Below are 16,960 nucleotides of genomic sequence, written 5' to 3' on the forward strand. Positions count from 1 at the left end.
GTTGGTTTAGTCCAATGTGTAGGAGGAGGAACGGACACAGGCTCTGGCTGAGTGAACTGTGTGTTACTCCCTGCTGCACAAAGTACTAACTTCCAGTAAGTAGCTCCTTAAAAACAGGTGTGAGACATTTTATTTGCTCCTACGTCTGAGTAGGATGAAACACATTAGCAAAGAGAATCAGACTCTAGTTTTTTCTTCTCATTACTTCAGTTAAGTCCTGATAAACTAGCTATGAAGCTATTTTTATTTACTTGGTATAACAAGCTATCTTAATAGCTAATTTTGATTTTGATTATGTTTGATTTACGTGGTGTAACACAGCAGTTTATCAGATTCCAGCATTTTAGTCGAAGCAAGCTGGCAAATATCTCGATCATATTTAGCTCCCTAAGAGTTTGAAACGTGGGGGGGCTGAATCCAACGTGTATGGGAGCCGAAGGAGAGGAGAGAAAAGAAAGAAGCTGCCTTTATCTAACAACTTAAATGTACCGCCTTTTAAAATAACAAAATAAAATATGAATAATTTTCTAGAAAAGCCTTGAGTAATAAGTTTAGGTTCTGAAACCCACCTACTTCCAGGTTAATTAGTTATATCTCTTTATACACAGCTTCCAGAATGTTATTTTGTTTGTAATATTTTTAATAAATGCCTTAATTCATAAGAAAATTACTGTCTACCAAGTCTCTGGCAGCCTTTGTAACAATCACAATTAAATACTGTTAGACATATATTAGCTTCAGGTTTGTCAATAAGTGCTTATTCTCCCCTACTTTGCAGTAACATGCAGTCTTTGTGCTTTTTAATAGTTAACCAAGTCAAAACATGGCAGAAAAGAGGAAAAATGACATCCGATCATTTTTTAGACCAGGAACAGGCCAAGTAAGGAAGAAATGGTGTATTTTGAAATGAAGTTAATATGTTTTTATGACATTATTTCATCGTTGTGTTAGGAAAAGCAACAGAGAACAGGGCTGGATGCAGAGAGGGAGGGACAGTCAGTCAGGGTCAAAGAATCACAGGTAAGAAGGTTCTCAGTCATCCAGGACTTTGCAAAACCAAAGAAGGTTTAAAAATGTAGCAACTTATTTACAAGAACTGAAGTCCAGTTGCTTTCTTGTAAAAATGTTTTGTGTTTTGTGCAAGTTTTATGAACTTCAGTAATATTGTTAATCAAAAAAATCCAATTTTATGTAGACATATACAACAATACTGTTGCTGTTGTGTAGAAATATGTTTTGATAATTATAAGTTATATTCTCGGAGACAGGCTGTTCAGAGCCAGGGAGAGTGGTGGCAGGGACAGAACCAGGGAGAGAGTCTGAGCCTTCAAACAGCAGAACAGGACGACCATGTTGCCAGCACAAGTGCAGGATGTCAAAGTTCAGACCCAAGTGACCGTACAAAGCCTTACCAGCCACATCCCACATGCATTGAGAAACAAACACTTGATAGTGGAAAAACACCATCATTTCAAGAGAAATGGTTGGTTGACTTTCCTTGGCTGCATCACAGTCCAACATTGAGAGGAGTCTTGTGTTTTTATTGCAGCCAAGGATTTTCAAATCAGTTCCTGCTGGGACAAAAAACAGATTTATTTATTAGTGCGGGCTTCAGAAACTGGAAAAAAGCCATTCAGAAATTTACATTGCACCAAAACTCCCAAGTTCATCATCGTTGTGTGACTGTGAGAGCACATCGGCTGGACCCAGTTGCTGTCCAGTTATCAAGCACATGGGGTAAACAGGAGGTGGCACGGCATCGTTTACAAATGTTTGTTCTGTTAGACACTTAGCAAAACCGGGACAAGCCTTTAGAGGCCACACTGATAAAAGTGGCAATTTGAATGAACTTCTCAGACTCACGGCTGAGGAGGATGATCCTATTTTGCTGAAGTGGTTAACAGACCGTACCACAATTTACACAAGCCCCCAAGCACAGAATGAAATTCTAAACATCATGGCAAATTGGATAATTCGAGGCATTGCAGATGACATCAGGTCTAATTCTGTTGTTCAATTTTCAGTCATTGATGGAACACAGGATGTTTCTGGCACTGAACAAGACAGTGTCTGTCTGCACTATGTGGACCAGGACCTTGTCCCACATGAAGAGTTTGTCGGGCTTTACGAAGTATCTGACACAACAGGCCATGGTACTGTAAAGGTGGTGGGATAGCTAAGATGTCCGATCTCTTTACAGGGGGGATATTTATGTCTTTTGAAGAACTTAAAAACAAACATGATATTCCTACTAAGCACTTCAATAAATATCTTCAAGTTCAGAGTTTCATTCTATCCAAACAACAATATAATCTGGATCTACCTTCTTTGTCCTCACTAGAAGACATTATTGTAAATCACCTATATGATAGAGGTCAGGTATCTCTTCTTTATTCCTTATTCGCTGACAAATGTAAAGAATCTTCAGCCAACATTCAACAAACATGGGAAACAGATTGGGGAGAAAGCGTGTCGAGGTAGGAGTGGTCGGAAGCTTCAACCCATTTCAACCCATACACAAACTGCCAACACAAATTCCAAATTACTAAAAATACAAATGGCTTACTAGGCAATACATCACTCCAGTTAAGTTGCATCACTTTAATCCTAAGATTCCTGACACATGCATTAAATGTACTTCCCAAAAAGGTTCCTTATTTCATTGTTTGTGGGCATGTCCTCGAGTGTTAGCTTTTTGGAAAGGTGTATTGAATGTGATTAGTCAGATGATTTGGAAAAAGGTTCCTTTAAATCCTGAAATGTGCATCTTGAACATTTATCCTGAAGACTCTGTTATCCCCAACAACTTAAGATCCTTACTTAATGTCTCCTTTTTGGTAGCTGAACACTGTATTGCATCCTCATGGAAGAAAGAAGCATTATGTGGAATTTTACAATGGATTACAGAAATGACATTTTACACTTGCAAAGAAAGAAAGCACCACTGATTGTGACACACCTGAGTGTGTGAAATTTGTTCTCTGCATTTGACCCATCCCCTGAGGGAGCAGTGAGCAGCAGCGGTGCCGCGCTCAGGAATCATTTGGTGATCTAACCCCCCCCCAATTCTAACCCTTAATGCTGAGTGAAATCAAGCTGGCAGGGTGGCAATGGGTCCCATTTTGGTATGACCCGGCCAGTGATTGAACCCACGCCCTCCCAATTTCAGGGCAGATACTCTACCACTAGGCCACTGGCTACCGCTGGCCAAGAAAGATGCAACACCTGCTGAACAGGCTCTGGGGCCTGAGATAACTGGCAGGTTAAATAAAGTTAAAACAATGGGACACTTTGAGTGTCTGGTCTTTTCTCTGAGATATACCAATCGTGTTGTCACTGATGAACAGCTTGCTAGGACAAAGATAGTGACTGTCCTGTGTGCACATTCATATTCATAGGTTAGGAGTCAGATACAGGTCAGGGGTACCATCATGATAGGCAATCACTGTAGGAGTGTTTATCTGAACATGCATATTACCGTTCTTATTTCCAGCATTTACCACGTCCTTTAGCTCGTAAATGTGAGCAGGAGCAACGACAGGCAAATTAATCAGGAACGCAATCTCATGTGTTTCAGGGTTGACTTTCAGGTTGAGGTTATCAGGTGTTGATCTGTCGGCGAGCTGGGTATGTGCTCTGCTGCTGCTGCTAGTTGTGTGTGACTTTTTTTGTGACTTCTGCTGGATTTTTGGTGCTACCAGTGCAAGGATTGGACAGGCACCATCATATTCGAGGGGCACACTTCTTTCTATGGGCCATCTTGGAAAGATATCTGCTGATTTCATCGGGGCCACTCCATGAAAATTTATTGGAGGATATTAGACCCAGTTGTAAACAATGATTCAAGAAAAGAGGCCAGAGAGAAGGCACCTGACAGCAGCTGCAGAAGAGAAGGAGCCAATCCCCTCTACCATCCATGATCCTATGTGACGCGAGGTCAGTCCACAACACCATTGATGAGCTCTGACTTCTGCCAAGAGGATGTTTTAAATTCCGTGAGTGTGTGTGTCATGCTAATCACAGAAACCTGGTTGCAGCCTGAATTCCTCAACAGTTGTGTTGAAGTAGAGGAATTGTTACACATACACTCTGAAAAGAGTGAGCTGTCAGGTAAGAGCAGAGGGGACAGGGTTTGCCTATGCGTCAATGACAGATGGTGCAGGCAGTACTCCGTGAGAGCTCAGATTTGCAATCCAGACATGGAACTGCTGTGTGTAAGTTTCAACAACATTAAAATTTGTTCCACTTATGTTCCTCTTGGGGCTGCAGCACTGGTAGCAGACTGTTTGTGAGCAACTGCAGCACCCTCCAAATGCTCCAATCTTCATAATGGGAGACTTCAATCACTGCAATTTAACCCCCCTTTTCACCCCTGGGTCTATGTATTTTACCTAATGGTTGCAGATATATGTATATTTTTTTCTCATAGAAATATGTCTTTACCACTTCGGGACAAGTAAAGAGGGAAATGAAATAGGTGTTGAAGGAAATAATACTAAGTTCTGGAGTAAACTCAGATGACCTACCACCATGTACACACAAATCTGGGAGTTCTCCCAGCAGCGTGAAATGAGTCTCAAAAACCCTTGTGCACTTGTAACTGTCATGAGCGTGGGAGACGGAGGCGAACCCAGAGCGCAGACTCATTTTACAAAAATGCAAACGAAATAATAACATGGAGCACGGAGCGACAAGGTATAAATCCAAATAGAAACGGGTACAGAGCGAAAAAACCGGGATAGGAGAAACAATGAATCAGCGGTGAGTGGAGAAGATGACCGGGTTTTAAGCACAGGAGGTGATTAGGGAAGTGGGCACGGAGAGGGAGTAAATAATGACAGAAAACAAAGGCACGAGTAACAAGAATTAAACTAAGACAAAGATAACTGAGCACAAACAGAAAACATGAAGACAATAAACAGAATACAAAAAACCCAAAGAAAACCCCAAAGCCGACAGTATCAAGGGATGGCCCTCGACGTCCCAAAACAACAAAAGAACCTAGCACGGGAGGGTAGTGGGGGGGAAACAAAAACACAGGATGGTCGGCAAAAATGAAAAAACAAACAAAGAGCATTAAACAAAAAACCGACCGGGCATAAGCCCTGGGAAAACAAAACCATGAAATCAAAATAAGGGACGGAGTTCAGGACGGTGGCCTGGGCACCGTCCTCGGCGGAGAAAGAGTTCAAGAGGGCGGCCCCGACGCCGTCCTTGATGGAGCAAGAGTTCAGGTGGACTGCCTGGGCACCGTCTTCAGCAGACCAAGAGTTCAGGGGGACGGCCCGGGCACCGTCCTCAGCAGACCAAGAGTTCAGGGGGACAGCCCGGGCACCGTCCACAGCAGAGCAAAGATGAGCGAGGCGCCCTCCCGGACCTTCGACGGAGTGGAGCGGAGCAAGGCGTCCACCTGGACTCTTGGCAATGCAGAGCGGAGTGAGGCATCTATCCGGACCCTCTGCAATGCAGAGCGGAGTGAGGCGTCCACCCGGATCCTCGACGTAGCGGAGAGGAGCCAGGCGTCCTGCTGGACCCTTGGCGGAGCGGAGAGGAGTGAGGCGTCATCCGGGACCCTCAGCGGAGCAGAGTGGAGGTATTCAATAAGGTAGTCAAGCAGGTCAATGCCAACAAAGCCACAGGTCCAGATGGTTTCTCTTATTTTCTATTAAGAACCTTTCTAGACGTATTAACCCCTTCTTGGAGGCTAATAGTTTAGAAATCTCTTGACACTCATATGGTACCATCTCAGTGGAAAAGGGCAGTCATTACACCTGTTGCTAAAAAGTGTTGCCCACAGGAGAACAAAGACTTTAGATGAATCGCTTTAACATCTATTGTGATCAAGTGTCTTGAAAAACTGGTTGTAAGCCATCTACATCTGGATATGGGTCTACAGCTGGATCCTTACAAGTCTGCTTACAAGCATAAGAGAAGTATTGATGATGCCTACAATGGCAACATGCACCTGGTAGCTAAACATCTAGAAAACCCTTGAACCTAAGCTAGAGTGTTTTTTGTTGATTTTCAGCTTTTAATACTCTCCAGCCCCATGTCCTTTTGACCACACAGAAACAAATGAATGTCAACCCTGGAAATACAAATAGACATTAAACTGACATGGGTTCAGGTTGACTATGTCTCCATCAGGGTCCAGCAGTGACTACACCTCCTCCACAGGCTGAGGGCCTTTGGTGTCTGTCAAAAGGCAATGTTGCTCTTTTACCATGCCCTAATTGAGAGCTTTATGTACAGTGTAGGTATTGAAGGATTCTACCTATAGTGAGTGTCAATGGATGACTTAATGTCTCTAATCAAATCAGACATGAGCATGGTTAGGAGCTGTGTCTACATGCATGACTGTCATCAGGGGGTTTATGACAGTCATGGTTTTGTGCAGTATCTCACTGTAGGAGTTTAGCACCAACTCAGTATTTCTGATGGTTTTCCCTAGAAATTTTAGTTGTCTCTGCTGTAGATCTAGTTGCTTTTGGATTTCAGTGAGTGAGCTCTATGGAAATACTCACCTTCTTTTTGGATCATCTAGGAACATAACCCTCCATCATTCTCTTCTGGAATCTTCCCTCTGAACCTGAAAATACAAAGACAACAAATAAGACTTGGTATTCATTCACTTATTAAACTCATACATCTCTGTTCTGTTAGTCCTGAACCTGGGAAGGAGCAGTCTGTCACTAAGCACACTCCTCTGGTTGATGATGACACTGCGCCTCTGCACACTGTCATCATCAACCATATTGTCCATCAGTTTATCCAGTTTTCTGCCACGTCACCATAGAGTCCAGCTTCATGCCAACCACACAATTGGCCTGCCTGATCAGTTTGTCCAACCTTAATGTATTCTTCTTAGATGTGCTGCTTCCCCAGCACACCACAGTATAGAAAAGAACACTGGCAACCACAAAGTGATAGAACATCCAGCCTTTTCAGGAAGTACAGCTTGCTCTGACCCTTCATGTATCGGTGGTCACTGTGTGTTTGCTGTCTAACCACAGTCCAAGGTACCTACAGGAGTCCACAGCCTCCAACTCAGCCCCATTGATCAAAACTGGTCTTAGCCTTCATCTAGGCATCCCAAAGTGAATAATCAGCTCCTTTGTCTTTGAGGTGTTGAGACTCAGAGTAGCAGGTGAAGGATGGCATCTTCCACTCTAACACCTGCCCGGTATGCAAACCGCAGACTAACCCTCACCCCCCTGAAAAAGCCTACCCAAAATGAATCAGATGCTGCTTTTGAACCACTTGGAATACATCCAAATGCTTGGTGTCTTTGTAAAAGTAACAATTTAAATGTTTTGCCAGTGCAGTCCAATTTATTGTTCTGGTAGATAGCATTTCAGTAATAAAGTTGTAATATGATCGGCTGTGGAGTGCTCCTATATTGACTTAATTGGTCAAAAGAGGTGTCCATCAAAAGAGGAGGGTCTAGATGACCATTTTGACGTTCTGGTGTTTAAATACGTTACCATAGAAACCCTGCAGGATGCTTTAAAGTGAAACAAAAGTAAATATGGAACACAAAGAATTTTTTTCTATAGTGCAAACATGAGCTAGAAGCACTCAGATTTGCCAAGGATTGGACTGTTAAAAAAAAGAAACAGTCCAATCCTGATCATGACCCGGATCATCATCAAATTTAATCATTTCTGTGACAACTGCAATATGTTCTTTAAATTTGATCAAAATCTGGGTTTTAGTTTTTTTAAGTTATCTTTCTAACAGACAAACAAACAAACCAACCAACACTCCCGAACACATAACCTCCTTGTCGGAGGTAATTAGGCAGCTTAGACTTCCTCACATCTTTGTTCTTCATCAGTAACCCCCTTCCTGCTCTCTGATTCTTGGCACCTTAATTCTGGCCGTCTCCTCCTCCTGTACCATAGCGCTGTTGGAACAAAGTCTCCTGCACCTGCATGTTCAAGTTCTATCCGGTTCCTTGAAGAAAGCACTGCACTCAACTGAGCTTTAAAAAACAAGGATGTAAAGAGGAGTGAAAAAAGACAAAAAGAAAAAAAAAGCTGGGGTAACAGACGAGAGCAGGAACCATTTCAGTGGTGTTACAACAAATGTGGCAGTGAGGATGAGAGTGTGCATTTATTTGGAATCAAAAGAGGCCTTAATGTAGCAGCTGAAAGCTCAACAGGGCTCTGCAAAGTGTTTTCTTTGAAGAAGTTCCCAGGAAAATTGCTTTCTATTCTGTTGTCGGGTCTTTACATCCCCTGTTTTTCCCCTGAAATAGACCCACCTTAAAGGGGTAGTCTGATCATTTTTGAAGTGATGTTCTGTCAAATAGTTATCAGTAGTTAGTAGCCGTGGCAGCAGTCGTAAGGCACAGAATGTGGAGCTATAAAGCAGTGAGAGCACTGTTGTTTTTGAACTGATTACCTGCTGTTATGTTTTTGATAGAGTTTGTTTTTCTGTCAGTGCACAATACTATTAGAAAAGGATTTTCATTACATTCTCAGGAAACATCAAACATGGTATGAGGAACAAGGGGTTAAATTGTGGTGGTGATCCAATCAAATGTCAAGGTCAAAGGTCAAGGTCACAGATGTGCTCCAACTTTGCAACCATGTAATGTAGGAATGTCAAACTGCACAGATGGACACATCATAGGTCAAGGATGATGCCTTTTAATTTCAAGGTCACAGGGTCAAAGGTCAAGGCCACAGTGGACTCCTCTGTTAAAACCTTGACTATGCTCCAGCAGGTGACCCCAAAACTTGGCACATATTTAGAACTAACGTAAATATGGGGAGGTGCAAAAATCAAAAGTTACCTGATTACTGTTAATGGATCCTTAAAGTGCTCCGTCCACTGTTCAACAATATCCTCAGTCCAGATCAGCAGTTCCCTACCCAAACCAAGCCTGGGACAGGGCCCCTTTTTTCTTTTCAGTTTGCCAGAACCTCCTCAAGGTTCAACGAATGTATTTCTTCATGGCCCTCTGAATCCCTTCAATCCCTAAGTTTTTAGTATCTGTGACCACAGAAGCTGCTATCCTACTGGCCACCTGTCAGCAGTTTCAGGAGTCCTCTGGGGTAGTGAAGGTATACAGGCTTCCTTCTTGGTGTCCACTAGCAGGTTGGTATTATTATTATTATTATTATTATTATTAATAATAATAATAATAATAATAATAATAATAATAATAATAATAATAATAATATACTATATATGTACACATACTACTAATAATAATAATAAATCAATTAATGTAAGTTCAAAATAAACTAATTTTGATATAAAAATACAGCGTAATTGCAAATCAGCATTGTAATATTGATAATAATGGTGAAAATAATAATAATAATAACAATAATAGCAGTACAGGCACAGAGGGGATTATAATAATAATAATGTGTACGTGTACATATATATAGTATTGTTATTATTATTTTAAATCTTCTCAAAACAGACTTGTAGCATTCCCTACACACTCAGCCACCCCCTCACCTCCTCAGCTGCTACTGCTACATTAAACTGCAGCTCAATATCTGTAAAATTACCTGTGTTGTACCCATTTTGTGTTCATGAGATATTTTGCTAACAGACAAACCACATCGACTGCAAAGTTATTACCAAAACTTCTTGCAATGAGTAGCACATGAAGGATAGGTTGTGACTAACTCTCAGCTATAACCACATCATATTTTAGTTTAATATCTGTAAAACTGATGATAGTAGCTCTTTTTGTCTTTTCTAAAGTCAGGTGTCTGACAGCTATCTAATTAGGATTGGTACCAAAGAGACATTCAGTTGTAGATATATACTGTATCCAATGACTATTTTCTGAAAGGTTCAATAAAATCTGTCTGGCAGTTCATGAAATATTTTGCTAACAGGCAGAGTTGACTCCAAATAGTTAATGAAAACAAATTTAACTAGAAACATACAGATAACAAAACTGAGATCCAGATTGTGAATCGGATAACCACCAAAATTTAATCACAACCCCAACATTTCCTGAAAATTTATTCAATCTGTTCATTAGTCTTTAAGGAATCTTGATTACAGACAAACCAACTAACCAGCACAAACATACCCTCTTTGGCAGAGATAATAAAGAGCTTGTGTCTCAACTTCAACCCCACTAAATTTAAGTTTATTGACTAAGTTTTTCAAAATCAGTTGGCTGCGACTGCCATACTAAATTGTGTTTCCAAAACTTGTAAATGTACATCCACAGAATATTTTCTGCAAGTTTCATTAAAATTAATTTACTGGTTCTTGAGATAATTTGCAAATACAGGGAGAGTAAGAAAAAAAAATATTGCTAGCATTTGGCTTAGGTGGCAGGTGGTGTCTCCATTTGGTCAGGAAGGAGGTGTTTGTGTCCGTCCTGTGTCCCTCTATCCTGTTCTAGTTCCAATAGATCTATGGTCATAGAAACTCCCTGGGAGGTCCGGTGTCGTTGGGAACTTTCACCTCTCGTTAACCACGACATGGTTATGGTCTTTGATCAGCTCAGCTGACTGTTAAGCTCAGCTTAGTGCGGCAGGAATCTGGAAAATCTTGGGGGAGGGTAAGAGGTGGGGACAGAAACTGGAAGGAAGAAACAACTGAGATGGCTCCCATCCCATCAGCTATAGTCTTGCAAAAGTATTCACCCCTCTTGATAATCTTTCTGTTTTGCTGGTTTAGAACCTGGAATTGAATGGGACTTTAAATTTAATTAAAAGCAATAGTTCTTCATATAACTCTCCATATTAATGACGTCACATTGGGAAACAAAACTTGTTTTCAGTAAAGACCCAACAGAGTTTTAATTCAAGATGGCCACCACAGCCACATCTTGTGAATGTGTTAATGCTTGTACATGCTTGCACTGTACAAAAACCTTCAGACAAACACAGGACTGGTCCAGGTGTAGCTTCCATGGGAAGAACAGCATGTGGTAATGACTGCAGTGACTGCATTTATAAACATGGAAATAAGATAAAGTAAAGACAGCAGAGTAACTCAGTACAAAATTATAAATGTACTAAATGAAGTTATTAAAATTATTCTTGTGAAATATGTTAAAAATCCATGCTTGAACAGGTTAAAACATTTAGTGATAACCTTTAAAATGTGAAAATGTACAAATGTATGATAAGTTTATTTGTTTAAAGAGCTCATTGCTAAGTGCACATTTTATTGTTAAAAGCTCATGATTGTAAGAAGAAGTAATGTTGAAAGTTACAGAGTCTAGTCATTCATTGCTAAACAATTACAAGAAGTAAACGTGACAAGAAGTAACCACATGTAACTGTGTGTAGCTTGATTGGGTAACCTGGGGGGAAAATGTGCTGAAGTTTTGTGTAAAATTAGTGTGTAATTGAATATCTTGGATTTACTACTCAAAGATCTCTGTGAAGGTATTGTTTTTACTCGTTTGTGATTATTTCGACCCAAAATTTCAAGGATAGTGGAGCATAAATGCATATTATCTCATTAGGTCACTGAATGTAGTTATTGCCAGCATTTTGTCTTAGGGCAGGTGATGTCTCCTTCCTCCAAGTCACTAGTTATGTAGTTATTAGCAAAGTGAATGGACTTTTAGCCTCCATGAAGCTAAACCAGCTAAGACGAAGGACTAAAAAAGTGTTTCCAAAATGGACATTCTTGGAAATCCAGCATTTGGTGCAGCGAGATAAATCTATATTATCAATCTATATTATCCATCCATCCATCCATCTTCTACGCTTATCTATGGTCGGGTTGCGGAGGCAAGAGGTCCAGGAAAGAAACCTAGACATTCCTCTCCTCAGGGACACTCTCCAGTTACTCCTGGAGGATCCCAAGGCATTCCCAGGCCAGAGAGGATAGATCCCTCCAGTGACGTCTGCCCCGAGGTCTCTTCCCAGTGGTACATGCATAAAAAAACCTCCAAATGGAGGCGTCCCGGAGGCATCCTAATTAGATGCCCGAACCACCTCAACTGACTCCTTTCGATGTAAAGGAGCAGCAGCTTTACTCCAAGCGTCCTCCCAATGGCGGAGCTCCTTGCCTTATCTCCATGGCTGAGCCCTGCCACCCTACAAAGGATGCTCATTTCCATCGCTTGTATCTGGGATCTTGTTCTTTCAGTCGTGATCCAAACCTCATGACCATAGGTGAAGGTTGGAACCAGTAAATTGAGTTTTGCCTTTAGACTCAACTCTTTCTTCACCACGACCGACTGAAGCAATATCCTCGTTAGTGCGAACGAGGCCCTGATCCGTCAATTCATCTACCGCTCCATCCTATCATCACTCGTGAACAAGACTCCCAGATACTAGAACTCCTCCACACCCCTGACCTGGAAAAAGCATTCCACCTGTTTCGGCTTGAGAACCGTGGCCTCATCCCTACCACTTCACACTCTGCTGCGAACCATTCCAGTGCAAGCTGAAGGTCATTGTTAGGATCTTGTTTTTGTATTCAGTTTGTCGTCTTGTTTCAGTTTGAGTTTATTGTTTATTTTATTCAGTTATCTTCTTCCTTGTGTCTTTGTTCCCTGTGCCTCAGCCATCATTCACTTCTCCTCAGTCTATCTCTCGTTCTCCTGCCACGCCCATCTCCACCTGCCTGCAATCGTCATCACTCACCTGCGCCCACTTACCTCGTTACCCTCAGTGTTTAAAACCCGGTCACGTTCCCTACCTCTCTGCTGGTTCATTGTCATATCCTTGCCTCCCTGATGTGCTGTCCTGCTGGTTGTTCGTGCCTCGTCGCCCCCATGCTCTGATTGGTTTTCATCTTGTCTCAGGTCTGTTCATGTTTTGTTTAAGTTAGTGTTTTTGTATCTAGTTTATGTTTTGCTGCCACATTCAGCTTTTGCTTTGCCTTTTATTTCTAAATAAATGAGTTTATTTTTCAGTATGAGTCTGCGCTCAGGGTTTGCCTCCTTCACCCCACTTCATGACAGTCATGGTCTGATGACGCCAACAAAACCACGTCATCTGTAAAAAGCAAAGACGATATCATGAGGTTCCCAAACTGGACACACTCCTCTACAAGATCACACACTGAGATCCCATCCATGAAAACCACAAACAAGATCAGAGTCACAGAGCTTGACTCCAGGGCACAGCTCCTGCTTTGACCATATCTACAAATACATGTAGACTGGCGAGTCAAACCCCACAATTTAATGTGAGTCTATATCTTGAGTTATTAAATTGTGTGGGGAAGATAACACCAAGACTAGACACCTGTTCTAAGCCTGCTCTACATCTGTGGACCAAGAAAGCACTGAATTTATTATAATTTCCAGTTGTGTTATTTTGAGATAAAAGACCTGAAAGCGAATGCAGTATTTGTTGGATATTTTTTTAAATACTAAGTTTTTTAAAAAAAAACTTTAATCTGGTGTTATGTTTGATTATTTTTCTTTTAAAAATTAAGAGTAACAGATTAGTATAAATGAGTATTTTGGGTTATAATTACATGTTCTTTCTATTACATCTTCACTTTGTTGCACTCTTATCCCTAGCAGCCCCCTGGCGACAACCTTTTAACACGAAGAAATCTCCAGCACAACCATGCTCAGGATGGGTGGACAAGAAATTGACACAGACAAACACAAAATGACTGGTCTAAGTGTATTGTCTATAGGAAGAAAAAGCAAACTCAAAACATACCCGTTATCGCTAGCAATATGTTGAAATACCAACATGGAGAGTGGAATGAGTAAAGATGACAGTAGAGTGAAGAAGTGTACAAACAGTACATTATTAAATGCCAGTTAGTAAAAGTTATTTATCTGAGAAAGCCAGCACTTTGTGTTAAATTTGCCTTTGGTGCGATCTCTCATCCTGAGCAGTACATTGGCAACAGTGGAAAGAAACAAATCCTTTATAACAAGAAGAAACATCCAGCAGAGCCAGAACCAGGCTCAGGATAAGCAGCTATCTGTTTCAGCTGGCTGAGGTTTAAGAGGACAGGAAAGAGACAAACACAGAAGGATTCTACAGGTGTAGTTCCTATGGGAAGAAAAACACAAGTTAATAATGACAGTAATTACACACACAACCACAGAGAGTAAAAAGAGTAAAGACAGCAGCAGAATGAGGACATTTAGTCAGTTTGTCCTCCAGCAGTCTGAGTCTATAGCAGCAGAACTAAGGGATAGCTCAGGAAACCCAAACCAACCTGAACTATAGGATTTATCAAAGAGGAAGGTTTTAAGTCTAATGGTAAAAGTAGACAGGCTGTCAGCGTCACGGACAGAAACAGGAAGTTGGTTCCACCAGAGAGGAGCCTGAGAACTGAAAGCTCTGCCTCCCAGTGTACTTTTAGAAACTCTAGGAACCACAAGTAAACCAAAATGTTTCTAATTGTAGTGATTTTACCTGGATCTAGTCCTGGAGGCTGTTAATGCCATCCATAGTGAGTGAAAGGCTGCGATGTTTGCTCATGTCCAAAAACAACCTCTGCCTTGTCTGAGTTTAAAAGCAGAAAGCTCAGATTCATTCAAGCTGTTGTGGCACTCTTTGTAAGTGCAAACATTTTGCTTTCTCTGTGAATCATCATATCTATAATTTTTCTGTGANTAAATAATGACTTATCTATTAACAGAATTGTTTAGAGGGGCAAATATTTCTCATTAAAAAAACAAAAAAACATCATTCTTTTAGGAATAAAATGTGCAAATAATATCATAATACAGAGGAATAAACACAGTTAAGGAGTTGTTGGTAAATTATTTTTGTCCCATGTTTTAGAGGGGGAACCGATTATTTCAGACGGCTGAAATATTTGGTTCCCCCTGGTAACTTTTGCAAAAAAACAAACAAATGTCTCCAAATTCACAGGACTTGTTGTCGATGATGAGAGGAATAAACACACTTAAAGACTTGTTGGTAAATTAACTGGTTGTTGTTGGAAAATTAATGATCTAAATAACATTCGAGGGAGAGGTGATTATTGGGTGCAGCTGTGGACTAGACGAGGTGAGGTGAGGTGAGGTGAGGTGAGGTGGGCGTGGCAGGCATGAATGGAAAAACACTGAAGAGGTAAATAGTGACCAGACATAAACACAGAAAACCTAAAAGACAACCAAACCAAAAGACAAACAAAGCAAAACAATCAAACAAAACACCAAACCTATGACATCCTGATAAAAAAAATAACACTAAGATCATATTTTCTCCTTAGAGATCCGCGTTGTATATTCACGTAAGCTGTTTCTATCGGTGAAACATGTTAGCTTTGAAATCCAATCACAATAATCCAATAAAGATAATTCCAGTTCCCACGGTCCCTGAACTGGGAATATGTTGTTCAGCCAATGTGTTGAGCTGTCAGTCATGATTCCACACCTCTGTCTTCTGAGGTCCCGCCCCCGCCCAAAAAAATAAAAGCTGAAAGTTTAAAAAAGAAAAAAAAAAGACTTGAATCTGAAAAGTAGTTCTAGACGTTGTTTTTTCAGTTACACATCTTTTTCAGTTTCAAAACTTTTTTTACAGTTGCAAATTTCTTTTTTTGTTTCAAAACTTTTTCCTGTTTCAATTTTTATTTTTTTTCCACAGTTGCAAAACTGTTTTTCAGTTAAAAATTATTTTTTTCTCTGATTTCAAAATATTTTTTCAGATTCAAATTTCATTCTTTTGAACAAACTTTATGGCCGCAATTTAGCTCCATACAAGAAAGAAGTGATCAAATTTTGGTGGTGGTCCTGACAAAGGTCAGGGTGACATATCAGGTTATGCTCTAACTCTGCAACTGTATCACAGGAATGGTCCATAGCTGGACACCTCATGGGTCAGATATAATGCTGGTTGATTTCAAGATTCATGGGATCTAGTTCACAGGTAACCCCTTTCTTAAAAACTTCTCTATGCATGTGACCCTTTTGTTTCCTCCACCAAGAAAGTTATGTTTTCAGTTGTGTCGAAAAAACATAAAAACTAATTAACAGATTTGAATGAAGATTTTCAAGAAATGTTGGGGTTGTCACAAGAAACAATTGATTACATTTTGATGGTGATCCAGATTATGAGTGGGGTGTGGGAGTGTGTGTGTGTGTGTGTGTGGGGGGGGGGGGCTGCTTAATTAAAACCTAATCTAAATCTGTTTTTTTGCCCCTCTCAAGTGTTTACATAGCTTAGACATTTCAAAAGAGATACTGTAATGTTCTATGTTGGGTAGAGCTAGTCCTCCTTCCTTTTTTGGTTGACACAATCTGCTAATGCTAATGCTAATGTGAGGCCTTTCACCTTTCCATAGAAAATGTTTTATCATATTATTATATCTTAAAATAATTTGTGGGGGAATACATATTGGTATCATTCCAGTATAATAATTGATCAAAGGAGCTACACTCATCTTTATTATATTTATCTTACCTCATAATGTCAAATGGAGTTTGCTCCAATAATCCAGGTTAGTTTAGATCTTTGTGATCAGACTTTCCATGTTATCCAGCATAATTTCATCAATATTCGGATTAAGTACTATTCCCAAATATTTCAACCCTTTTTGTAGTCTTATAAAGTTGAAGGCTGTTATTGGACTAGCACTACAGGTCTGAGAGACTGGCATTACCTCTGACTTATACCAATTAACTTTATAACCTGATAATCTAGAGAAATCCTCAGTGACTTCCAACAGTGTTGTTATAGAATTAGCCGGATCCTTGCACAGAAGGTAGGTAGGTAGGTACATTTATTTATATAGCACTTTTCAGCACAAGGCGACTCAAAGTGCTTTACAACACAAGAACAAAATTACAGACAAAGTTACAGAACATGACAAAATAACTAAGCTAAAACATGACAATGATAACTATTTGTACAGTAACTAAGCTAGGTGTACAGGAAGGCTAAATAAGCTAAGCTAAACCAACAGATCTAAGCATGACTAAATATACAGAACTAAACTGAGCTAAAACTAAAACTAACGGTACCGAACTATCTAAAAGTACCCCAGGCCCGCTATACAGCCGAAGTAAAACCAGACATATCTAAGCATG

The sequence above is a fragment of the Kryptolebias marmoratus genome, linkage group LG4, assembly GCF_001649575.2.
Source record: "Kryptolebias marmoratus isolate JLee-2015 linkage group LG4, ASM164957v2, whole genome shotgun sequence".
NCBI lineage: Eukaryota > Metazoa > Chordata > Actinopteri > Cyprinodontiformes > Rivulidae > Kryptolebias > Kryptolebias marmoratus.